General features: G+C 48.2%; 1 pseudogene; it reads left to right on the plus strand.

Moving 5' to 3' along the window:
* Window positions 1-16,422: 16,422 nt before the first annotated feature.
* On the plus strand, window positions 16,423-27,686 carry LOC136488904 (uncharacterized; annotated as a pseudogene).
* The last annotated feature ends 9 nt before the right edge of the window (window positions 27,687-27,695 follow it).

The following is a 27,695-nucleotide window of genomic DNA, read 5'->3' on the forward strand; positions in this document are numbered from 1 at the left end:
TAAAATATTTCCTGGATCCGCCGCTGCCACTGGGGATGTATCATTGTTTGACCATGTGGTCGTGGTGGGTTTTATAATGCCTCCAAAGTGTCCAGTCTACCATACATGATCCGGACTAATTCATTCACTTAGTGCATTACTATGGTACAGATTTGTAAGAGCGGCTAGTCGTGGTGGGTTTCATAATGCCTCCAAAGTGTCCAGTCTACCATACATGACCTGGACTAATTCATTCACTTAATGCACTACTACGGTAGAGATTTATAGGGGCGGCTAAAGAGAGTTTGTAGGGGCGGTTTGACTAGCCGCCCCTACCAAACCGTTGTTACAAATGGCCGGTTTGTAGAAACGGTTCTCAAGCTGCCCCTACAAATCGATTTGTAGAGGCGGACAACTGTATTTGTAGGGGCGCCTCTACAAAAATGATTTGTAGGGGCGGTTAAATTTACAACCGCCCCTACAGTGCTTTTCCCGTAAAAAAATTTAAAATTTCGGTATCAAATTTGACCAGATCATATATATATATATATATATATATATATATATATATATATATATATATCCACAAGTCCACCATACCATTATATATATTCAGATCAACCAACAACATATTGCATATAATTCATCATTGCATCACATTCACAAGTCCGATCACATTCACAAGTTCACAAGTCCGATCACATTATATACACAAGTCCGATAACATTCAGAAGTCCGAACAAATTCCATTCACAAGTTCAATCAATGGCCTAAGCCTAGCCTTTTCCACTCACGAAAGTCCGATCAAATTCCATTCACAAGTTAAATCAACGGCCTAAGCCTAGCCTTTTCCACTCACGAAGATGTTGGTACTGAGGATTCCTACCCAAGTCGGACAATGGGTCATGGTAAATGACTCTGACGTGCACAATCTGGTCCATTATGAAGTTGCAAAGGTCGCCGATGAGGTCCAAGAGGTTGTCATCTTTGTGTGGATCATTTCTCATACCTTTCTCATCTTGCCACTACAAGAAAACAAGTTTAGGTTTAGCATTTCGTAACATATATGTGCGTTTTGTACCAAGTTTGTATACTACGGGTGAAGAGGATCCAACTTACCCTACAGGGGTGTCTCCTGTAGGTAGTGGTGTTACTTATGATACTGCATATGCAATATCCACAATGTACACTCCCGGGCTTCTATTTGGGACACTGTGTGTTTCACATATACAAATGTTAAGTAATGCTTTTGACAACAACGTAATGGAAGTACTAAAGTAAGTTTCACTTACCGCACATTTTATTTTGACACACATGTTTTCCTTCCTTTGTGGATCATGCCTCCCTTTATGCGTTTTAACGTAGAACCTGTACGCCCTGTTCTAATGAATTTAACAAATGCAACTTGTTAGTATCCAAAAGTGTATGCTAAGTATATATAGAAACATATAAGAGGATTGCCGATATGTATACGTCTTGAAAATCGCTATGAAGTCTTTGTATGTGTTCGGGTCCTTATCTATTGAATCAAAGACCCACGCCATGCCCATCCCGACATCGACGCCTATAGCAATCCAGTGGTTGCTGCATGAATTTAATCATAGAAATGGATAAGCTCTTTTGCATCGAACAAAACAATATGTATTCTCCAAACTTTAAGTATACAGTTGAACTTACTTGAAGTTATATGGCAGCCATATAGTGGTGTTGTGTTGGAGATGTTTCAAAGCTAGGGAAATGTACGCCGCAACCTTAAGGGACGCCTCCCTTATTTCCTTATTCTGGATTTTCTCTTTCTCCTCAATGGTCTCTGCAGCAGCTAGCTTTTTGCAATCCAGTGCCCATTGTTTGGCATAAGCAAAGTTCGTCCATGCTATGCATTAAGGGTCTAAGTGCCCATCTCGCACACTTGTCATTTATTTTGAATTGTGAGCTTGAATTCTATAAATCACGGCGTGGGTTAGTTATAACAAAATCCAAAGATTAGAATCATATCATATGAAGAGGGCAAGGACTTACAGGCACCACGTGCGAACTAGATTCATTTCCATTTCTCTGAGATGAAAGGCTATCTACATGTCATTAAAGTCAAAGACAATTTTCCCTTTTGGGCCTCCAAATGTGTTGGGGGAAAGCATGCTTGTATGATTTGTATTTTTGTCTGGAGAACACGCAAGTACCAATCATGGAACCTTTTCATTCCAAGTGGTAGGCGCTGGATGTCCCTATTTGGTAGGAAGGGCTTGCCTCTTTCATAGGTTCTCGGGCAATCCTTGGACCATTTGGTGGCATCAACATTTGGATACCTCTTTGTCGGTTGCAGGATGCGGCTGAGGGCCTCATCAGATGCTGAGACTTCTTTGACTTGGTTCTTAGGCTTAAACTAGTCATGGGCATTCCACTTGTGTCGACGTTACATCTTTTATCAACTTATAAATTGCCCTTATGGTGATTGGAATCTGTTTTTGAATTTCTGGCTCCTTGCGGGCACCTTCTTGTTGTTCATGTACTGGGTCCACATCAGGCCCTTGCTCCTTACTAGGCGGAGAAGGCTGTGGCATCTCATCAGGCCCTTGCTCCTTGTGAGGAGAAGGCTGTGGCATCTCAGGCATCTACTCGCTAGGAGGCGGGGAAGACTGTGGCATCTCAGGCAAGTGGTGGTCACGAGACAGTGAAAGTATCTCCCCCTCCTCAAGGACTCCCTCCACACATAGTGAATCGTTATGTTTTGGTCCTACTGATGGTAATGTCATCCATGGTTTCTCCAATTGGTATATTTTGTTCCTTCAACCATGTAGTGAATCGTTGCTTGTGCTGTTTCATGACCCACTCATCTGTGCGGCCATTACTCTCCTCCCTAATGATAGCCAAGTGTTCATCAATGTACGATTCCATCAGTTCTATACTCTGCATGACACTGTAATGCACTTGACTCACTGCTTTGTAATCCTCATCGATGAACACTTTTTGCCCCCCGGTGCCCTTCCCAGCCAGCCTACCCTTGTGACGAGAATTGGGTTTTCCAATCCCTTTATGCCCTTTTAGGTACTCTTGACAGCACTTGACGACTTCTTCAGTACTATAGCCCTCTATCATGGAGCCTTCTAGGTATGCTCGATTATGCACGTATCGGTTAAGAACCGACATGAACCGCTCATAGGACCACATTTCATGTAAGTAGCTAGGGCCCATCACCTCTATCTGATGAACCATGTGAATCATGAGATGTGGCATTATATCAAAAAAAGTGGGAGGTAAACACATCTCAAGCTGGTTTTGGGTCTCCACCACGAAATCATGTAGGTCACTCAGCTCCTTTTTACCAATCGTCTTCTGTGAGACCTTCGAAAAGAAGTAGCACATGCGGGTGATGACCATTTTCAAAAACTCTAGCTTTATAGCCCTGCTTGCAATAGGTAGGAACACTGTCAGCATGACATGACAATTGTGAGCCTTGAAGTTTTTTACTGATAGGTCCTTCATCGACACTAGCCTCTTCATGTTTGCTGAAAACCCAGTCGGAACTTTGACCCCCCTCAAGAAAGTGCACATCGCCCTCCTCTCTTCTAGGGTCAGGTTAAAGCTAGCCACGGGCAGAGTGTATTTTCCATTACCCTCTGGTACCGGGTGAAGCTCTCTCTTCACATTTAGCTGCACCATGTCTTTTCGTGATTTCAGACCATCCTTTGTCTTGCCTATGTCCATCATGGTAGCAATGAGACTCTCAAAGACATTCTTCTGCACGTGTGAAAGGTCCTAATATGGCTAGAGGGGGGGTGAATAGCCTATTTAAAAATCTACAAATCAACTAGAGCAATTTGATTAGTATGACAAATAGCGTAATGCAAACTTGCTCTAGCTCTACAAGGGTTGCAAGCCACCTATCCAACAATTCTAGTTACAATGAATACTTAGGCACACAAACTTGCTACTCTAAAGAGCTCAACTAGATGAATGTAAATAATAAAGCAAGCTCTCAATTCTAATTACACTAAAGAGCTTGTATCAACTAGTTTGCAAGAATGTAAATGAGTGAGTAGAGTGATTATACCGACATGTAGGGGATGAACCAATCACAAGATGAATATATAGCCAATCACTGGGAGAATGCCAAAGAAAGAGAGACAATCGATTTTCTCCCGAGGTTCACGTGCTTGCCAACACGCTACGTCCCCATTGTGTCGACCAACACTTGGTGGTTCGGTGGCTAAGAGGTGTTTCACAAACCTCGTCCACACGATTGGACACCGCAAGAACCGACCCACAAGTGAGGTAACTCAATGACACGAGCAATTTACTAGAGTTACCTTTCGGCGCTCTGCCGAGGAAGGTACAACTCCCCTCACAATCACCGAAGACGGCCACGAACAATCACCAACTCGTGCCGATCCTCCACCGCTGCTCCAACCGTCTAGGTGGTGGCAACCACCAAGAGAAACAAGCGAAATCCGCAGCGCAACACGAATACCAAGTGCCACTAGATGCAATCACTCAAGCAATGCACTTGGATTCTCTCCCAATCTCACAATGATGATGGATCAATGATGGAGATGAGTGGGAGGGCTTTGGCTAAGCTCACAAGGATGCTATGTCAATGAAAATGTGCAAGAGTTATCCCTTGAGCCGGCCATGGGGCTATAAATAGAGCCCCCATCAAATAGAGCCGTTATATCCCTTCACTGGGCAAAACGCGCTCTGACCGGACGCTCCGGTCATACTGACCGGACGCTGGCCCTCAGCGTCCGGTCGCCCGATGGACGCCATGCGTCACCAGCTTCAAACACTGTTCGTCGGATTTCAACGGCTACGAAGCTGACCGGACGCTCCGGTCAAAACTGACCGGACGCTGAAGCCCTAGCGTCCGGTCGTTTCCAGTAAGCACCCCAAGGCATATTTTTTCGACCGGACGTGTCCGGTCCACCTTGACCGGACACAGACCAGCGTCCGGTGCAATGCCCTTGGTACTGTGCAGACCCATCAGTTTGACCGGATGTAGAAACCAGCGTCCGGTGCATCTCAGGTCCAGCGTCCGGTGCAACACCGAAACTGGCGACCTCTCTGCCAGCTCGACCGGACGTAGCCTTTCAGCGTCCAGTCGCTGAGTGACCCGGCATCCGGTCAGTAGACCGACGCCAACAACATTTCGACCAACTCTATTTCAACTCTAACTTCTTCACCCTTGCTCAAATGTGCCAACCACCAAGAATTTTGCATCCGGCGCAATAGAAAATAGACATTTTATTTCTACATAGGAGGTGGTGTTTGCAGGGTTGAGAGGGACCCCAAACCCATCTCAACCCTGCAAACACCACCTCCTATGTAGATGTGCCAACACCACCAAGTGTATCACCTTGTGCACAAGTGTTAGCATATTTTCACAAACATTTTCAAGGGTGTTAGCACTCCACTAGATCCTAAATGCATATGCAATGAGTTAGAGCATCTAGTGGCACTTTGATAACCGCATTCCGATACGAGTTTCACTCCTCTTAATAGTACGGCTATCTATCCTAAATGTGATCACACTCACTAAGTGTCTTGATCACTAAAACAAAATGGCTCCTACATTTTATACCTTTGCCTTGAGCCTTTTGTTTTTCTCTTTCTTCTTTTCCAAGTTTAAGCATTTGACCATCACCATGCCATCACCATTGTCATGATCTTCGCCATTGCTTCATCACTTGGAGTAGTGCTACCTATCTCATAATCATCTTGATAAACTAGGTTAGCACTTAGGGTTTCATCAATTAACCAAAACCAAACTAGAGCTTTCAACGTGCATAGTATCAATGGCATGGGGGACCTCCAAGTCTGGCCAATAAGGAAGATACTGAAAGAAGATCGACTACTTCTTGAAAGGTACGCCGGCGACAGGAGGTGTGCTTCTATCTTTGTTTGTCCCATCCAGATTCTTCTTTCCGAGGACGACACGCATGTTTTTCACCATTTTGAACATGTGTTGCCCGTTTTTTCGTCTCTCTGGAGGGGGTTCATTCTCTGGCTTGTTGTCATAATATCTGAAGTACATCTTGCCGCGGTATTTGTGAGTTGTCTTTAAGAAGCGTCGGTACCTTATGTAGACTGTCTTCTTGGATGCATCCAGGTACACCCATGCAGTACCATCCAAGCATACTAAGCATCATGTCTTCCCTTTGATCTGTCTAGACAAAGCAAACAACACGGGGTAATCATTGGTAGTAACAAAGATCATGGCTCTACATATGAAGTCCTCCTTTCTAAACGCATCGTACATCAGCTCCCCATGCCTCCATAGCCTCTCCATTTCTTGCATCAATGGCTCGAGGAACACATCTATGTCAATGCTAGGTTGTTTCGGACCTTGAATGAGAATAGTGAGGAGAAGGTACTTTCTCTTCTGACACAGCCATGTTGGGATGTTGTACATGGTCAAGATCACTGACCATGTGCTATGGTCACTGGTCCTCTCATTGAACGGATTCATTCCATCGGTGCTCAAGCCAAACTATACATTCCTTGGGTCACCGCTAAATTCTGTGTGTTTTGCATCGAAGCGTTCCCACTGAGTACCATCAGCCGGGTGTGCAATCACATCATCACTCACCTTGCGCTCATCATCCCACCATGTCATGAGTGCAGCTTCCTTAGGGTTTAGGAAGATACGCCTCAAGCGGTCGACCACTGGCAGGTACCACATGACCAAGGCTAGAATTTTTCTCTGCTTTGCATCATTGTCTAATGGAGTGTCCTCTAGGGGTTGAGTATCTTGTACCACTTTTTCCCCACCATTCTTCCTCTTCTTCCCCGTGGAGGCTTCTTCCCCATCGTAAAGGTCGTTGTTCTTGTACTGACTGTCCCCACACCTGGGACATTTATCTAGTGACTTCAATGTATCATCACAAAAAAGATATAGTGGTTGGGGCATGCATGGATTTTTCAACCCCCATTGTCAATGGATTTATAACCTTCTTCGCTTGGTATGTGTTGGTGGGAATTGAGTTTGGCTGTGGCAGCAACCATGACAGGAGACGCAATAGATCATTGAAACTACAGTCTGACCAGCCGTACTTAGCCTTCAGGATGAGTAGCTCAAGCACAAATCGTAGCACTGTCTAGTGTTTCGGACAACCCTTTTCAACACCATACACAGTCTCTTTCAATGCTTTTTTACCCTTTCCAAATTTTCTAGACCTTTCAGGCTCTTTAGTAAAATCTCTGGTCCAATGGACCGAAGCATGTCGTCCAAATCATCATCATCATCTTCATCACCGACATGTGCTCTGCCATCATTATTGGCACCACCTTCGGCGTTACCATCCCAACCACTAGCATCGCCACCTTGCTCAACGTAATCATTAGCCATTTGTGCACCAAGCTCTGCTACATATTGGTCCAGGTAACCTAGGGTTTCGGCGTCATCTTCTTCTGGATCAACGTCATCAACAATCGTTTCACCATGATGAATCCACACTGTGTAGTCCTTAACAAATCCTCGCATAATCAAGTGTGATATGATGATCATCACATCTTTGAACGCTTTATGATTCTTGTAATCTCTACACGGACAAATAATTGAATCTTTATTCTCTTTCAATGTCTTTGCATGGTTCTCTGTGGCTTCAAGAAACTTATCCACTTCCTCACGGAAACCTGGCTTGTACCTTAATGCACCATACATCCAAGACTGCATGTACACCATCTTATACAACAACTATAAAAAAATAAAGGACTAATTATTCACAGATATATAACTAGCAATTTCCTGAAAAGCCATTCTAGAGAACAATTAATGACCTAATTAAAAATGTATATATTTAATTCTCCACTTTAATATCTTGGTTACAATATCAAACAATTTCAAAGACAATAATTAGCAACAATTAATATTTTACACACTATCCTTCATGCAAAAATGTAATTAATAATAAAAAACCAAACCCTAGCTCTAGATCTAGATCTACATGACACATCCATTAAACTAACTAATAAACCACTAAAATCAAGCAAAACCCACTAAATAAGGGTGTAATCTTATTCCACTAACTAATTTACCCTAGAACCTTCAAAACTTTGGTCTAATTTGCTTCATAAATGGCTTAAGCACCATAGAAGAGAGAGAAAAGCAAAACCCTAATTACTCACTAACCAACCATTAAAACTTTCAAAAAATGTTTGGAATAGTATTTTCTTACCTTCTACAACCTCTCCACCAAAGGAAATGAGATCAAAACCTCCCCCCTTGAAAGAGCAATTTTTGGAAGGTGCCCAAGGCCCCCCTTCCTTCCTCTCTCGGGCTACAGTAACTGGCCCGAGGAGAAAGAAGGGGTCGTCGGCCCTTTGTACTGGGGCTTTGTAGGGGCGGCTGGTGATTGAGCTGCCCCTACAAATCGAATAGTAGGGCGGCTAGTAAATGAGCCGCCCCTACAAATCGACCCATTTGTAGGGCGGCTCGTATCACCAGCCGCTCCTACTGTTCGATTTGTAGGGGCGGCTGGCCCAGCGGGTCCCGAGCACGACCACTATAGGGGCGGCTACTGATGGAGCCGCCCCTACAAAAAAGGGCCTGTTGCTACAAATAGATTCTGTAGTAGTGATGCTCATGACAACCAAACTATTTTTTTGCTGCCTGAAAAGATTAGCATGATTCTTGACCAATTGAAAAGTTACTAAAGGAGTACACTAAACATAGGGGGGATTTTGCCCCCTCCTTCTACCCCAAGCGCCATCACATCCGGGGTGATACTAGCAACACATCATTAACTTCATCTAATGCGAAAAATGACGCCACAAGAGCACACTCGGGGTATCCGTTTTTCGCTTTTTCTTTCTTCTACCTCAAACTACAGATGAATTCAGTCGTGTCCATTTTGATATGGAATACGGTGTGGGCGCCACTGTGGAGTTTAACTTGATGTTCTATGACCCTAAGGCATCCTTGACCAGAGCACGATGTCAGGGTGCAGGGCCAATGTGCCCAACAAGTAGAACATCAATTTTAGTGATTGTAGCTCAACAACTGGGTGCTACGTCACCGATGCACTTCAGTTTGATTAGGTGACTGGGCATAGGTAGACACAACCTAGTAATGTTATCGTGATGTTTGGGTGAGTCAGGTCATATCAATTTATCATAGTATAATCTTTTTTTTTCTCGAACAACATTTATCGGATGGGTTATTTTGCTATACGAAAAGATTAGCATTATCCTTGACCAATTGAAAATTACTTTAGGAGTACCCTAAACATAAGGGAGCTTTTGCCCCCTCCTTCCGCCCCTAGTCATGACATATCTTCTAGAATTAGTTTTTAAAGAAGTAATGGACGCGGTATGACAAAGATCATTGTTGCTACGTGGAGAACGGATTCGAATTGTCGTCTACTACCCAACAAAAATCCAAATCCATGGCCCACCTCTAGCTCGACTTGTCGCCCACCTCCTTCTTGTAGCGCTATTGCTGGTGGTAGTTAGCTCCACGGCGGTCGGTGTCTTCCAGGTGGGCTGCAAGTTCCTCTCCGGAGTTGGAGGGGATGTCGGTGCCAACATCAGCGCCCTTTGCGCTCACCACTGCCGCCTTCGTGATCCTTGCGGCTGCCGGCCTCTTCCTCGGTGTCCTTGGCCTCCCCACCGACACCGAGTATGTCCAAACCCTTGCAAGCTTCTTTATTTTGGGATATTTCCATGTGGGTGCTTGATTTGATTGTGGGGATTATATTGGGCCGATCTGGGCATGCGCATGCACAAGCTCTACTTCACAGAGATCAAAATTAGGGCACCACCCAAGTGCTACCACGTCCAGGTCGACACTAGCAGCAACATCTTGTCGATTAATTGCATGTCCTACGAAAAATGCCGCCACAAGATCGGACCTAGGGTATCCGTTTCTCACTTCTTCTTTCTTGTGTCTCAAAAACTACCAATTAATTCAGTTGTGTCCATTTTGATGAGGAATGCGGTGTGGGCGTCACTATGGAGTTTAACTTGATGTTCTACGACACCGAGTTATCCTTGAGCTAGAGATATGTTGTGTGACCAGGGATTTTGGGTGGCCACCTATGAGGGAAACCTATCAAGGTGCTGTGCCAATGTGCCCTACGAGCACATCATCATTTTAGTGATGGTAGCTCAACAATTGGGATCTAAGTCACTATTGCGCTGCAGTTTGATCAGGTGACTAGGGTGGGTCCACGTTTGGGTGAGTTAGGACATAGGAGTTTATCGCAATATAATGTTTTTTTGTTAGACAACATTCATCGGATGGGCTATTTTGCTGCCTGAAAAGATTAACATGATCCATCACCAATTGCAAAATTACTAAAGGAGTACGCTAAAGTTTGGGGGGATTTTGCCCCCTCCTTCCTCCCCTGGTCATGACATACCTTCCAGAATTAGTTTTCAAAGAAGTGATGGACGCGATATGACAAAAAATCACTGCTGCTACGTGCAGGTGAACTTGAATTGTTGTCTACTGCCACCAAAAATCTAAATCCATGGCTTGCCTCTGCGGCTCTACCTCTGCTTGCCGCCCTCCTCCTCCTCGCCTCACTGCTGCTTTTGGCAGCTAGCTCCGTGGCTACCTGTGTCTTCTAGGTGCTTTGCAAGTTTCTCGTTGGAGTTGGAGGGGATGCCGGTGCCAACATCAGCGCCCTCTATGCCTGCAATAGCCGCCTCCTTACGGCTGCGGGCCTCATGGTCGATGGCCTTGGCCTCCCCATTGACACCGGGCACGTGTGGACATTATTATCCGTATGAAAAAATGACATTGATTTGCCTTGGAATCCACGTGACATAATCCATATGGAGCAAACAAAACATATGCAGAGCGAACTGACAACACGAGACTCATTACTGATATACACAGAAGAGACACCCAACACTGGACATAACCAAAATGTAGCAATCCATTGGCAATGCACAACTGTGTAATCTCTTGTTTTGTAAGCAGCTATTACTTTTTCCACATGGTTTCCCTTTTTTCTTTCTTCTGTCTCAATCTACAGATTAATTCAGCTGTGTCTATTTTGATGTGGAATGTGGTGAGTGTTTCAGTTGTGTCCATTTTGATGTGGAATGTGGTGGGCGTCTCTGTGCACTTCAAGTTGATGTTCTTCGACCCCAAGGCACATCCTCGAGAAGGAGCATGGAATCCTGCAAGCAAGGATTATGTCACTAGTAGAGATAGCAGCTCCTTTAGTCCCGATTATGGGCAAGGATTCTGTCACTAGTAGAGACAACAACTCCTTTAGTCCCGGTTATGGGAACCGAGACTATAAAATCGGGATAAAGTTGATAAAGTTGTTTAGTCCTGGTTATGAGAACCGGGACTATGAAATTGGGATAAAGTTGTTTATTGGGGTTATGGGAACTGGGACTATGAAATCAGGATAAAGTTGTTTATTGGGTGAAAAAAGGTGCAGGTGTGGAGATTCGAACTCAAGACCTCCCACTTCAGCCCTTGCATGTGTTGCCATCTCAACTCCAACACACATCTGACTTAGATAAGATATGCTTTCCTTTTAAATTCACTCTGGAGTATACTTGGCCATGCAGCCCGAGGCACAACGGCATGGCACGAAGCACGTTTTTTTAGCCCAACATGAGCACGGCACAGCCCAGTGACATGCGGGCTCGGGCTGGCCCAGCCCGAGGCTGCAGGCCATGCCTGGGCCGCTGCTCAGGCCCATGGGTTGGCACGGCACGGCCCGACCTGAGTCAGCCGGCCCGGCAGTGGCCTGGCCACCCTCCTCCCCCTCCTGGGCTCCTGGCCTCCTCACTCCACTCCTCCGTCCTCCCCTCCTGGCCTCCCCGTGGCCCACACCCGTGGCCGTGGCCACACCCCCTCCTCATATATAAGCTCACGCTGCGGCCGTGGCGGCCACACCCGAAAACCCTAGCTCATCTTCACTCGCTCACCTGTCGCCTCGCCTCGCTGCTCTTGCCTCACAGTCTTGCTCTCGGCTTCGTCCTCCCCGACTCCGGTGAGGTGACCTCGACGATCCACCTGCCGCCGGCGAGCAACTCCCTACTCCTCCTACCTGATCCCCTCCCTGCTCCCTCTCCGGCCTCCGCCTCTCCCTTCTCCCTATCCCTATCTCCACTCTAGATCTCAGTGACTATGTGAGTTCGTGTCCTGTCTACCCCTCCTCCGCCGCTTGCCGTCCTTCTAACTGGTGTGTCGTCTTCTCTAGGTGGCCCTCGTCTTCTCCGGCACCGGGCTCTAGTTGTGCAGGTACATCCCTAACCCTAACCCTAACCCTAACCCTAACCCTACCTGCCGCCGATGAGTAGCTCCCTACTACTAAGTCCTACCTGATCCCCTCCCTGCTCCCTCTCCGCCTCTCCCTTCTCCCTATCCCTATCTCCCCTCTAGATCTGGGTGATTATGTGAGTTTGTGTCCCTGTGTGCCCCTCCTCCGCCGCTCGCCGTCCTTCTAACCTTACTGTCGTCTTCTCTAGGTGGTCCTCGTCTTCTTCGGCACTGGGCTCTGGTTGCGCAGGTACATCCCTAACCCAAACCCTAACCCAAACCCTAACCCTAACCCTAACCCTAACCCTAACCCTAACCCTAACCCTAACCCTAACCCTAACCCTAACCCTAACCCTCCTCATCTTCCATTGATGAATGGTTTGTGTCTTTGTGATCTATTCTGATGTACTGTTTTCCTCCTCCTCCACGTCTTTACGCAGGTCGGTAGCCGATGCGTTGTCTTCTAGCTGTGGCTTAGAGAGAGCAAGGCGGCCACCCGCACCATCGAGGAACGGGGCTGGAGAGGCGGCCATGGCCAACGAGGATGGCCTCCTACCGGTTGGCCTGGCCCTAGAGGGCGAGAACGACGACGACACTCGAGCCGACGCTGCTGCATTGTTCGGTATCGATCTTGGGGATGGCTCTGCTGCTCCGATCGATGTGGACGTGGATGGTGGCGAAGGGGGCACGACGACTGCAAACTCCAATGGCACTGGTCCTTCGGTTGCTGGTACAGGTAACACTAGTAAGCGCAAATCGCCTGTGTGGGCTGATTTTGAGGAGATCTATGAGGTTATTAATGGTTCTAGAATTTGCACCAAGGCTGTTTGTAAGATGTGCAAAACTACCTTGTCTACTAGATCTTTTGCTGGCACTGGTCACTTAAAAAGGCACCAAAAATCATGTAGGATTAAAACTGATCAACGTGCTAGGGTTCAATCTAGGCTTTCATACAATCCTGATGGTTCTGTTTATAACTAGGATTATAAACCTGAAGTTGCTAGATCTGAATTATGTCGTTTGATTGCTAAGCTTGATCTGCCTTTAGGAATTGGTGAGACTGATGCTTGGGAAGAATACATTGTTAGAGCTCATAATCCTAGGTTTGTGAAGGTCTCTAGACAGACCACCACTAGAGATCTTGGCAAACTTTTTAATGAATGACGTAATATAATTAAGAACTATGTGTTGTCTGGTGCTTCTTCTGTTGGTCTGACATCAGACATTTGATCTGGTAATGCAAAGGAAGACTATATCAATGTTGTTGCTCATTATATGACTGCTGACTGGGAGTTGCAGAAAAAGGTAATTGGTCTCGGCTTGATTGAGGTAAAACATACTGGTGACAATATTGTAGAAAAAGTTGCTTGTGTGATTGAAGAATTTGGTTTGCTTGACAAGGTGTTCTCTGTTACTCTTGACAATGCTTCTTCCAATGCTAAGGCTATGGAAACATTGACACCTATGTTTGCTGGTTTTCTAGGTTCTGAACCTGCACCTACACCTTCAGATCCTAATAAGGTTAAGTATCATCTTATGCATCAATGTTGTGCTTGCCATATTATTAATCTGATAGTAAAATCTGGCTTAAAAAGGTTCAAACCTTACACTGAGGATTTCAGAACTGCTATTAACTTTTTGAATTCATCTAATCAAAGGATTGCTTTGTTCAAGAACTTTTGCATTGCTAAGGGTGTTAGACCAAGAAAGTTTGGTTTGGATATGGATGTTAGATGGAATGCTACATATCTTATGCTTAAACACCTGCTTCCATATAAGGATGTTTTTTCTGTGTTCATTAATTCCAACTATGGCTCAACGTTGTTAACTGCAAGTCACTGGTATATTGCTGATAAAATACTTGAATTCCTGGAAGTTTTTTATGACTCCACAGTCACTCTTTCTGGTGTTTACTATCCAACTAGTCCACTTATTCTGCACCATCTGCTAGATATTATAACTCATTTGCATGAAAGTTCAAAGGATCAGAATCTGTTTTTTGTTGTCTATCCTATGAAGCTTAAATACCTAAAATACTAGAAGGACATACCTCTGCTGTATTCATTTGCATTCATTCTTGATCCTAGAGGTAAAATGAGAGGTTTATTTAATGTTCTTACCATAATGCAACAAAAAACTGGTTTTGACTACAGTTCTTATTATGGTATTGTGAAAACTAAAATTTTCAAGTTGTTTAACAAGTATGAAGAAAAGTTTGGTGCAGCTAGGTCTCAAAGGAGGGCTGCACATCCTGCAAGCATCATAGGTAAGAGGAAGCATGCATGGGGAAGAATTTTTGGAGGCCCTGGAGCATCTGGTGTTGTTGGACCTCCTCCTCTGCTCCCAGTCCTTCTTTATCTACTTCTGCTGCTGCTTGTGAGCTATCTGCTTATCTAGACAGTGACAATGTCACTGCATATGAGGATGACTTTGATCTACTTCTCTGGTGGCATGACCATAAGCCAACATATCCAGTGCTTTCTATCATGGCTAGAGACATTATGTCAGTTCCTGTTTCAACAGTGTCTTCAGAATCTTATTTCAGCTTGATAGGAAGAATACTTGAGGAGCGGCGCCGTCGACGATTGCCTAAACATGTGGAGATGCTTGCTTGCATAAAAGATTGGGAGCTAGGTGAAAGAAGACTGCAGCATGATGTTGACAACCAAGAACTAGTAGACTCCTTCGAGCATCTCTATCTTGATGAAGATGCATCTACTTCTAGTTCTGGGGCTCCTTCTGCTACCACATCTGCATCTGTGGCTTCTACATCTGGTGGTTGAGATTGAGACAGTGAGATTGTGAGACTTGAGAGGTGAGCTGAGAGCCTCAGACTTGATTATGATCTATATCTATGATGTATCATGTAAACCTTTGAACATGTTTAAGACTTATAAGAGCTGTGCTGCACTCTTTTTCCCTTTCTGGGGTTTCTCACAAGGGTGAGTTTTACCCAGAAAGGTTTTTAATGAGGCAGCATTGCACATAGCTCAGTTATCCTTTTAATTTCCTCTTGTTCTCTGTGTGTATGGTTTTGGTTTTAGTTTGAAGCTCTTTTGGGAAAAAATACTTCAAATTTGAATACTTCTTGTTGAGATGAATTTTTTGATGTGTTTTTGAACCCTACGGGCCTTGGGCTGGCATGGCCTGGTGATTTGGCCATGCCTACCAGGCCGGCACAGCATGGATTTAGGCCCATAGGCCCATGCTTGGGTTGTTGACTAGGCACGAGGCCCTCAGCGGCACGACACGGGAGGCACGGCATGCAGTGCCGGCCCAACATCCTCTAGGCCGTGCCTATCCCGTGCCTGGGCCGTGCCGAGCCAGACGGCCCGATGGCCAAGTATACTCTGGAGGCACCTTTAGTCCGGGTTTGAGACACAAACCGAGACTAAAGGTACCTTTAGTCTGGATTCGTGTCTGAAATTAGTCCGGGTTCGTGTCTCAAATCGGGACTAAGGGGGTGTTTGGTTAGGGCTGCTAAAGTTTAGCTGGCTAATTTTAGTACAATTTAGTCACTTTTTACCCAAACACTATGACTAAATGGGACTAAATGGGTATTTAGCCAACTAGTCACCAAGGGGTTGCTAAATGGGACTAAACCCAACTTTGGATAGGGGTGCCGCTCATTTATGTCGCTCACCAGAAGCCTCCCGAACGCTATCCGCTCCCTCACTCTCTAGCTCGCTCACTCTCGCCCTCTCGCTCTCGCTCTCCTCTGCTCTCCCCACCGCCACCCCACTATTGCCCACGCCGCCGCGACCGTTCTTGCTCCTCCCCACGCCTCTTCCGCTACCATTGGTCCCCCTCACACCGTATTCACCATGGACAATCATGGGGACTTTTTCTCTCAGTCATCTTCTCCGGTGGATCCCATGGCCTCTGGTGCATCGTTCGCCCCCAACACCGGCGACTTCGGCTTCTTCTCCTAGGCACCGGAGCATGTTCTGGGCTCCTCTATTCGAGGCATGGAGGGGCTAGATCTAAACACCAACGTGGATGGTTACCCCCACATCGACTCATACCAGGGCCTTCTCCAGGGTGACGGCATTCTAGGTGGCCATGGGCTTCCGCCTCTTTGCATTGGGGCTTGATCCGGCTCAGCCCCATTCATTCCTCCTCGCCTGACCGGAGGAGCGAGCGGATCTAGAAAACACCTGGCTTCGCGCACTACAAGGTGTCATGCCAAGTCTAGATCCAGCACTGACCGTGCTCCACCGATGGCCAACCACAGGCTTTGTGGATCAATTGCTGCCAGCAGCTCAGGTCTTGATGCGGGCGGCGCTGATGCAATGGAGCAAGAAGATGACAATGGCATTGAAAATGAGGTAAGCTTGTTTGCTCTGCTTTGATCTGCTCTAATCTGTTAGCTGTACATGCTTTGATCTGCTCTAATATTCAATTGTGTATCTGTTGGTCTGATCTGTTAGGTTGTACTTGTCTAATCTACAAGTGTGTATGTGCTGGTCTTATGTGTTATCATATATTAGCTTTTACATGTCTCTATTTGACTGATATATTTGCTTGTACCCTCTATTTGACTAATCTATTAGCTTGTACATGTGTGGGGGTATGGCCCCCAAGACATGGGCCGCACCATCGGAGGTGGACCGGCCCACAAGATAAAGGCGTGCACGGCGCTGCTCGGCGTGCACCGCAAGACATTGTATAGTACCAAATAGGATACTTTACTTGTAACCCTGTCCCTTCAGACTATATAAGGAGAGGCAGGGGTCCCCTAGCGGATAGGCTACATCAAGCTACTTGGTCGTCCAGATCAATACAATACACCAAAGACACATGACGTAGGGTATTACGTCGATCAGACGGCCTGAACCTGTCTAAATCACTGTCTCTGCGCCTTGTGTCACCATCCGGTTCCTGATTACGCGCACCCCCACTGACAAATCTACCATCGCGGGATACCCCTCGGTGGACTGCCGAGCATATTCTGTCGACAGTTGGCGCGCTAGGTAGGGGTGTGTGCTTGATCCATGGCGAGCCAGATGGACCTCAAATCAACAACGTGTTCTCGTCGTCAATCTCGTGGAGATCCATCCCGGTCCACGATGACGATTCATCGCTGCTACACCAGCCCCTACGACAGCAGATCCGATCTCGGAACCACCTCTGAGGTCGTCCTCGCCGACCACTCGCCGCCGCTGCCCTCATCAGCCCTCGTCGATGACTCGCCGCCGCTGCCCTTGGCGGCCTTCGCCGACAGCCCTCGTCGACATCCTTCGCCGACGTCCCTTGCCGTTGACTCGTCGTCACCGCTCGGCGGCCACCGCTGACATCTTTCGCCGACGTCCCTCGCCGTCGACTCATCGTCATAGCTCGGCGGCCTTTGCTGACATCTTTCGCCAACGTCCCTCGCCGTCGACTTGTCGTCACCGCTCAGTGGCCTTCGCCGACATCTTTCGCCGACATCCGTCGCCGTCGACTCGTCGTCACCGCTCGACGGCCTTCGTCGACATCTTTCGCCGACGTCTCTCGCTGTCAACTCGTCGTCATTACTCGGCGGCCCTCACCGACATCCCTCGTCACCGCCGAGCTGCAAGCGAGCTGCCCGCGTCGCCGACCAAATAACGCCATATGCCGCTGACCAGACATTCTGTCTAAAGCTAAGTCACGTTTTAATATTCTTCTAAATATTCTCCAATCTCCGTATATCATCATAATGTTTCTCCGAACTGTTTTCTCCATGTTTGCTCTCCAAACGATTTTCCGAACCCTCGAACAGTCCTGTTGATGCTCGGACGCCTTAAGAGACGGCCCTGTCTCTGGCTCCTCCCTACATGTGCTACGGGCTCCGTGCTCTGTGTTATGGGTGGTTGGCAGCGACTCCTTAGTGACGCCTGTTCCTCCTACACGTGCACGGGCTCCGTGCTTGACGTTATGGACTATGGGCTAGCTAGGGCTGGAGACTCAGCTACACACTAATTGTTTGGGCGGTTTATATTAAACATAAATATATTTTCATGCCAACTGATCGTCGAACTGCATACGTCGTTTCATCACCATTGCTGATTTTTCTCCAGAGTTCATTTATTTTTACATCATGTACTACCCATTCTACATGATTGTAGGATCATCGTCCACCTGGTGCTCGGACTTCTCCACCGATCAACTGGTTGGACCGCTTGGTTCATGGACTCCGTCGCCGACCAGTTGATCGAACTGATCGCCAGCTACGCTGGTTACTCCTCGGCGCACGGATACTTTGTGCTCGAGGACTAAGTGGGCACACTTCACCGCACGGACGTTGTCAGCTACGTTGGTGCTTGGACCTCGCTGCCTACGCCAGGGACTCCTCGGTGCTCGGACCTCACCGTCTACGCCGAGGACTCCTCAGTGCTCGGACATCGCCAGCGACGCCGGGGACTCCTCGCTCCCCGGTGCTCGGTCATCGCCAGCGGCGCCAGGGACTCCTCGGTGCTCGGACATCGCCGTCTACGTCAGGGACTCCTCGCTCCTCGGTGCTCGGTCATCGCCTGCGATGCCGGGGACTCCACGCTCCTCGGTGCTCGGACATCGCCAGCGACGTCGGGGACTCCTCGCTCCTCGGTGCTCGGTCATCGCCAGCGGCGCCGAGGACTCCTCGGTGCTCGGACATCGCCATCTACATCGGGGACTCCTCGCTCCTCGGTGCTCGGTCATCGCCTACGATGCCAGGGACTCCACGCTCCTCGGTGCTCGGACATCGCCAGCGACGTCGGGGACTCCTCGCTCCTCGGTCATCGCCAGCGACGCCGGGGACTCCTCGCTCCTCGGCGCTCGGTCATCACCGCCTACGGTGGGGACTCCTCGATGCTCGGTCATCGCCAGCGACGCCGGGGACTCCTCGCTCCTTGGTGCTCAGTCATCGCCGCCTATGCCGGGGACTCCTCGCTCCTCGGCGCTTGGTCATCACCGACTACGCCGGGGACTCCTCGCTCCTCGGCGCTCGGTCATCGCCGCCTACGCCGGGGACTCCTCGGTGCTCGGTCATCGCCAGCGACGTCGGGGACTCCTCGCTCCTCGGTGCTCGGTCATCGCCGCCTACGCCGGGGACTCCTCGCTCCTCGCTCCTCGGCGCTCGGTCATCGCCGCCTATGCTGGGGACTCCTCGCTCCTCGCTCCTTGGTGCTCGGTCATCGTCGTCGACGCCGGGGACTCCTCGCTCCTCGGTGCTCGGTCATCGCCGCCTACGCCGGGGACTCCTTGCTCCTCACTCCTTGATGCTCGATCATCGCCGCCGACGCCGGGGACTCCTCGCTCCTCGGTGCTCGGTCATCGCCGCCTACGTCGGGGACTCCTCGCTCCTCGGTGCTCGGTCATCGCTGCCTACGTCGGGGACTCCTCGATGCTCAGTCATCGCCAGCGACGCCGGAGACTCCTCGCTCCTCGGTGCTCGGTCATCGCCGCCTACGCCGGGGACTCCTCGCTCCTCGGTGCTCAGACATCGCCGCCTACGCTGGGGACTCCTCGGTGCTCGGACGTCACCGCCTACGCCGGGGACTCCTCGGTGCTCGGTCATCGCCAGCGACGCCGAGGACTCCTCGCTCCTCGCTCCTCGGTGCTCGGTCATCACCGCCTACGCCAGGGACTCCTCGCTCCTCGATTCTCGATCATCGCCAGCTACGTCGGGAACTCCCAGGGTGCTTGGTCATCGCCAGCAACGCCGGGCACTCCCTTGCTGCTCGGATCTTGCTATGTCTCGTCGGTGTGCTATCAAGCTGCTCCATGTTGTTCAGATCAGGGTGCTGATCTTGGGCAGCACGTCTGGGGTCTTGATACGCGCATGTCAGACGACGTCAGCAAGCTTTCAGACTTATTTGACCCTGCTACAAGATTCATTCTTCATCTTCCAGCAGGCTCAGGGACTAAGTGGGCACACTTCACCTTGCGGTGAATGTGCTTGTTCTCATCTCGAGGCTACGCCCGGGGACTGGCTGCCTGCTCGGCTGGTCTTCTACTTTCTGACCCTGGCACCACGTGACTACGTCACCTACTATCAGGCTCGGGGACTAACTGTGGGGGTATGGCCCCCAAGACATGGGCCGCACCATCAGAGGTGGCCCAGCCCACAAGATCAAGGCGTGCACGGCGCTGCTCGGCGTGCACCGCAAGACATTGTATAGTACCAAATAGGATACTTTACTTGTAACCCTGTCCCTCCAGACTATATAAGGAGAGGCAGGGGTCCCCTAGCGGATAGGCTACATCAAGCTACTTGGTCGTCCAGATCAATACAATACACCAAAGACACAGGACATAGGGTATTACGTCGATCAGACGGCCCGAACCTGTCTAAATCGCTGTCTCTTCGCCTTGTGTCACCATCCGGTTCCTGATTACGCGCACCCCCACCGACAAATCTACCATCGCGGGATACCCCTCGGTGGACTGCCGAGCATATTCTGTCGACAACATGTCTCTATTTGACTGATCCATTAGCTTGTACATGTCTTGGTCTGATCTGATGCTCTATCAGTTTAACAAGGCAAATTATGTGTTCTCTGTTGTTACTGTTGACGAAATGAGAAAGGACACTACAAATAATGGAATAATGACAAGGTGAGGATATGATGCTTTGCAATCCAGCTATAAAGGTATGACTTACCGCACTGACATGCCTTGGTTTCTGTTACAACCGGGACTAAAGGGTGGAATTTGTCCTAGTTTGTATTACAAACCTAGACTAAAGGTCCCAATCCTCCCTTCAACCACGGTTGCAATTTTATAAAGAGACTAAATACTTTTTGGCCATGGATGAAAGGTTGTTACTCTAAGTGTGTGTGGCCACCCCGGGACCTAGCCAGCCACTAGCCGATGCGCGTGCCATCATGGCCAAATCGAGCAGCGGAGGAGCAAAGGGTGAGAAATTTCAATATTTAACCTTGAATTCGCAAGCCTCTCAGTATTTGACATCCAATTCGCATGCCTTTCAATATATAACCCTGTGCACACGAATTGTTTCAATCCGAGGGATTTCTGAGATTTCCTGTATTTTTCAATTTTCAGATATCTCTTATCACTGTTTAGGATACGGAAAATGACCGAACTACCCCTGCCTCCTTATCCTATCCTGGAGCCATTCGTAACTAGTTCGCTCGTTTGTTCTTAAAATCGCTAGTCACACGGATGAGCAACTCCACTCACATAGGCCGCCGCCCATCACCACGCCTTGCCAGTGGCCGCCCGCCGCCACCGGCCGCTCAACCGCAGCCACCACTCGCCCACCCATAGTGCCTCTCTGCTAGGCCAGGCCCCCTCCGCCCGTCCAGTACCTGTCCGCCCGCCGCCCTTCCCTGGCCTAAGGGCCTAGGGTTTGGGGCGGCTGTGCTCGCCCGTCGCCGTAGGCCGACCATGACCGGTCTCCTAGCTGGCCTGACGCCAGCAGGCCATCCTCCCCCTCCATCTTGATTGCTCCTCCTGAGTAAGCCCCCGATCTCAAATCTCTGTTCTTAGTTTTACAGTACCTATTGATTTTGGGGAGGGGCACAAAATTGATTTTTGTGTCTCTTTTATTTTTTGTTGGTACACACGATAGAGTCGATCGGGATGGCGCATTTAGGTTGTGTTTTCAGTTTTCTCAGTTCACTGCTAAGTTCAATGATGGTTGCTCTATTGATGTGCCACGAAAATGTGATGAATGGGTTGTGGATTGTCAATCTTATACTTTGGAGATGCTAGAAAATGACTTGAAAGCAAGGCTCAATTGGGGAAGCGGGCAGCAGCCTGTAATACATGAGTTTGACATGAGTGGTGGTGGAGAAAGGAAGTTGCTGAATGATACAGAACTATCTCTTGCATTTGCTGAAAGGATGGGTGACAAGAAGATGTTCTTGTTTGTTGATATTGAGGACAAACCCAGAGAAGTGTTTGGTAGCTCTGTAACAGAGGCAGCGGCAAGCAATGTGGGGCATGATAATGCCACAGGAACTATAGATTCGAGCAATGAGGCATTTGTTCCTCATGCAATTGATTGGGACAGTCTGGAGATTATTCCTCTTGTAGAAGATCAAATTGGTGCCGCACTCCCTGTGATGGATGAGAATGCAATGTATGAGTTTGTTGGTCTTAGGGCCAAGGATGAGAGGGCTAAGCAAGCTAGGATGGTGGCTGTGGGGGATATACCCCTAGGTACCATAAGATGGTACATGGGCCGCACCATCCGAGGTGGCCCGGCCCATAAGATCGAGGCGTGCACGGCAAGATTACAAGTTGTACTAGATATTGTAATAGTACCAAATATGATACTTTACTTGTAACCCTCCTCCTCCAGACTATATAAGGAGAGGCAGGGGTCCCCCTTAGGGAGGACAATCCATCTACAACAGGTCATCTAGGTTATACAGATCATAACAGATCTCACCTCAATCAATACAGAATAATGAGACACAGGACGTAGGTATTACACCAACATGGCGGCCGAACCTGTATAAATCTTATGTCTTGTGCCTCTATAACCATCTGGTTCCTGATTACACGCACTGTCTACTGATAATCTACCACCACGGGCACCCCCCTCGGTGGACTACCGACCATATTTCGTCGACAGTGGCGCACCAGGTAGGGGACCCCTTTAGGGGATTGTGCACGCTGATCTATGGCGAACCAGATGGGATCTAAAGATCGATGCTGCTCGTGGAAACCTGACTTCCTACGGTGACGTGCTTCAGAAGCCTGACAGGCTTGATATCACTCGGTGACGGAATCAATCTACTACGGCGACAACCCGTGCTTCACGACGGCAACCCTCCAGCTTGTGTCGGGACTTCACCCAGGTCCGTGACCGTCGGCGTTCATGACTACACGCTTTGTAGCGGCTTGACCAATCAACTTCTAGCTCTCCTAGATTGCTTCCGAAGTCAACACCGACCACGTGCATCTATAGCACCATGCATACGAGGTACAACTGTCGCACCAGCTGAGTCCGATTTCGACTTGCAGTAGACCAGCCTGCGCCCAAGTACTGGCTTTCGAGTCAGGCAACGACACCAAGTCTCGGCTGGGTTATCGACGATTCAAGACCCAGATGCGTCCATGAAACTAGAGCTCCGACCCGGCGTATCCACCTATTTCAACAAGTCAGCCGAACGAACAACAAGCCAATAAGGAAGGAGCAAGATTGAAGAGGCTACCAGGATGTGCACAAGTTTCTACATGTGCGCATGAGGCACTGCTGCTGCTCAGCCCCAATTCCCTAGACTCCGACAAGGTCATCACCAGAATCGATGATTTGTCTTCAGCACGGCCCGCTGATCGCGGCGGCCTCCGTTGACTACCTGATGAGACTTCACGTCGACGCGTCTTGTGACGACAAAGCCCTCTGACCACCAGACCACGTCGACCACGTCCCGAGCGGCTCCACCGAGCTCCGACCACCAGACCACGTCGACCACGTCCCTAGCGGCTCCACCAAGCTCCGACCACCAGACCATGTCGACCACGTCCCGAGCGGCTCCACCGAGCTCCGACCACCAGACCCGTCAACCACGTCCCGAGCGGCTCTACCGAGCTCCGACCACCTCGACCACCAGACCACGTCCCGAGCGGCTCTGCCGAGCTCCGACCACCTTGACCACCAGACCACGTCGACCACGTCCCGAGCGGCTCTGCTGAGCTCCGATCACCTCGACCACCAGACCACGTCGCAATGATGATCGCCACAAAGAGTGGCGCTATGACAACCGCGACCAACATCACAACATGCCAAAAAGCTCGAGGACCGGACAACTTCTTCACCGCCGACCGGATTTCTATCCAAAGATAAGTACACTTCTAATATTTATATTTAATATAATTTCTCATTACGATGTTTCTCCACAAATGTCCTCGTCATGGTTATTCTTCAAATAACGTTTGTCCATGTATACAATCTTAAATATAACATACAACTATACTTAATGCAAATCCTCGACCAGTCATGTTGACGCTCGATGTCTCCAGAAAAAGGCCCTGTCTCCGGCTCCTCCCTACACGTGCACGAGCGTCTGCCCTCTGCATTATGGGTGGTCGGCAGCGGCTCCTTAGCGACGCTTTGTTCTTCCTACACGTGCACAGGCTCCGCGCCCCGCGTTATGGTTAACGGGCTAGCTAGGGCTGGAGACTCAGCTACATACTAACTGGTCGGGCAGTTTATATTAAGTATAAACACAAACTTCACATTAACACTGATGTTTACAAAGCACCAACTGCTTTATCACATCATGCTCATTTACAAGTGACTGCTGAGCGTTATTTCTTCACCACTGATTTTTTCTCCATAATTTATTATTTTGTACATCATGTACTACCATTCTACATATTTATACTACAGGAATTTTGAGCTATGCTCGGGGTCTTCGTCGCTCGCTTCTCGACCTACGCCCGGGGACTGCCTCGATCACTCTCCGACCACAGCTCGGGGACTTCGTCGCTCGCTTCTCGACCTACGCTCGGGGACTGCCTCGATCACTCTCTGACCACAGCTCGGGGACTTCGTCGCTCGCTCCTCGACCTGTGCTCGGGGACTGCCTCGACCACTCTTTGACCACGGCTCGGGGACTTTGCGTCTCGACTACATGCGACTGGCGACTCGCATACAGTTGGGATATTTTTTCTCACTTAGACCTTGCTACAAGGCTCATACCTCGCCTTCCAGCAAGCTCAGGGACTACATCGGTACGATGCACCTGCCGATGCATCTCGTATCGCCTGTACGACGATTGGATTCTCAATATAACTGGGAATTCTTTTTAGAGCCTGGCACCATGTGCCTACGTCACCTACTACCAGGCTCGGGGACTAAGTGGGCACACTTCACCTTGTGGTGAATGTGCTTGTTTTTCGACCACTACGCCTCTGATGATCAAAGATGCTACGCTTCAAGACACCCTTACGTTTCTTCACAGAAACCCAAGTGGGCACACTTCCCAGGATGGAAATCTTTTTCTTTCTTCTTAAGAGCACCATACATTCTTCGGACAACCTACTTCTCCGGCGACAACGGTGGTCGGAGATGTCAAGAACTCAAGCCTCACTGTTCGGAGAAGGTTGAAATGGCGTGTCGCATCAGAATACATGGCGCTCGGGGACTAGCTGTGGGGGATATACCCCCAGGTACCACAAGATGGTACATGGGCCGCACCATCCGAGGTGGCCCGACCCGTAAGATCGAGGCGTGCACGACAAGATTACAAGTTGTACTATATATTGTAATAGTACCAAATATGATACTTTACTTGTAACCCTCCTCCTCCAGACTATATAAGGAGAGGCAGGGGTCCCCCTCAGGGAGGACAATCAATCTACAACAGGTCATCTAGGTTATATAGATCATAACAGATCTCACCTCAATCAATACAGAATAATGAGACACAGGACGTAGGTATTACGCCAACACGGCGGCCGAACCTGTATAAATCTTGTGTCTTGTGCCTCTGTAACCATCTGGTTCCTGATTACACGCACCGTCTACCGATAATCTACCACCACGGGCACCCCCCTCGGTGGACTGCCGACCATATTTCGTCGACAGTGGCTGCAAAGGAAAATGAAACTAATCTTGATGATGTGGAACTACAAGATGCAGAGTTGATGGTTGATGATCGTATACCTGGTGAGGATTCTGTGTTCTATGACAGAGAAGACCCTCCAATGAAAGTTGGAACCATATATGCTAGTATGGATGAATTCAGGGCTACAGTGCGGCATCATGCTATTAAGGGACAGTTTGAACTTGCAACAGATAAATCTTGTAAAGAATTATTCAGAGGGCATTGCAAAGTTGAGGGTTGTCCATGGTCTATTGTAGCAAGGCTGATGCATGATGAACAACAAGTTAGGGTACTAATACTTTTCATATGCAGCATGCTGACTTAATGTATTATGAAGTTTTTAGTCCTCATTTATATATGTTGCGTTACTAACATGTTTGTTTCTATTTGACAGGTTACATTGAATAAGAAAAAGCATTTTTGTCCATCTACTGGGAGAGTGAGGACCAAGATGGCATCATACCATTGGGTAGCAGAGAAGGTAGTTCCTCTTCTAAAGAAGAATCCAAACATGGGTGCAAAGAAAATACAAGAAGAGCTAGAGAACAAGTATCAAGTCAAAATTGGGTACAAAACTGTGCATAAGGGTACAACTTTGGCATCAGAACACATTTTTTGGACATGGGAAGAAAGTTTTGGATATTTGTTCAACTTCAATGCAGAGATTGAGCTCAGGATGCCAGGAAGTGTTGTAGAGGTAGACGTCGTGAATAAGGAGGAAGGTGTATTTTTTCATAGATTCTTTTGTTGTTTCAAACCAAGCATTGATGGTTTCCTAAATGGTTGTAGGCCATTTTTGAGTATTGCTCCACAGCTCTCAATGGTAGATGGAATGGCCACTTACCTTCAGCTACAGCACTAGCTGACACAGCTGGATGTTTCCAGTTGCATTTGGGGTTTTTGATGGTAAGACTATTGATAACTGGACTTGGTTTATGCAGCAGCTGCAAAAGGCAATTGGGAATCCACCGCACCTAGCTATAAGTTCAGATGCTTGCAAGGGTCTAGTGAATGCAGTGAAGAAGGTATACCCTTGGGCAGAGCATAGAGAATGTTTTGTCCATCTCATGAAGAATTTTAGCAAGAGGTTTCAAGGGCCTGCATTTGGGAGAATGTATCCTGCAACAAGGACTTTCCAACCAGAATACCATGAGTACTTAATGAACAAGATATATGCAGTAAATAAAAAGGTTGAGCCATGGTTGAAAGCCAATCACAAGTTGAAGTGGATGAGGAGCAAGTTCTCAGAGGCAATAAAGTGTGATCATATCACTAATAATGTGGCAGAGGTTTGGAACAATTGGGTGAAGGACATTAAGGACCTCCCAATAGTTGACCTTGCTGACACTCTTAGGTCCAAGTTCATGGAACTTTATGCAAGATGGAGGAGAATAGGTGAGAAATTTGAAGGACATGTAATGCTGCCAATAGTTGTTCGCCAACTATATGCAATGAGTCGGCAGTTGGGTCACTTGAACTTAAAAGAAGGTGGACGGGATGAAGTAGTGGTGACAGAGGTCACAGCTTCGCACAAGATCATAAGACATGTGGTTAATATTCAGAATCACACATGCACATGTTGGGAGTGGCAAGTCTCAGGGAAACCATGTGCACATGCTTTGCTTCTAATCACCACACATAGAAATCCTAAGTTGGAAGATTACCTTGATCCATACTACTCAGTATACCATTTTAGAATAGCCTATGGTGGTGTGATCAAACCACTACCTGATAAGTCTCAATGGGCACGTGTGGATCCTGGATTCAAAGTGCTACCACCACTCAATAAGAGAGAGGTTGGAAGACAATGGGAACTCAGAAAACCTAGTTGTATTGAGAACAAGGGAAACATGCCTAGGGGCAAAGGCATGTGGCAAGTGCAGTGTAAAAATTGCTTAGGTCATGGCCATAGGACAACATCCCCAAAGTGTCCTCTCAATGGAACAAAGAAGAGGTAAATGTGTATG

Source organism: Miscanthus floridulus, chromosome 10, assembly GCF_019320115.1.
Source record: "Miscanthus floridulus cultivar M001 chromosome 10, ASM1932011v1, whole genome shotgun sequence".
NCBI classification, from domain to species: domain Eukaryota; kingdom Viridiplantae; phylum Streptophyta; class Magnoliopsida; order Poales; family Poaceae; genus Miscanthus; species Miscanthus floridulus.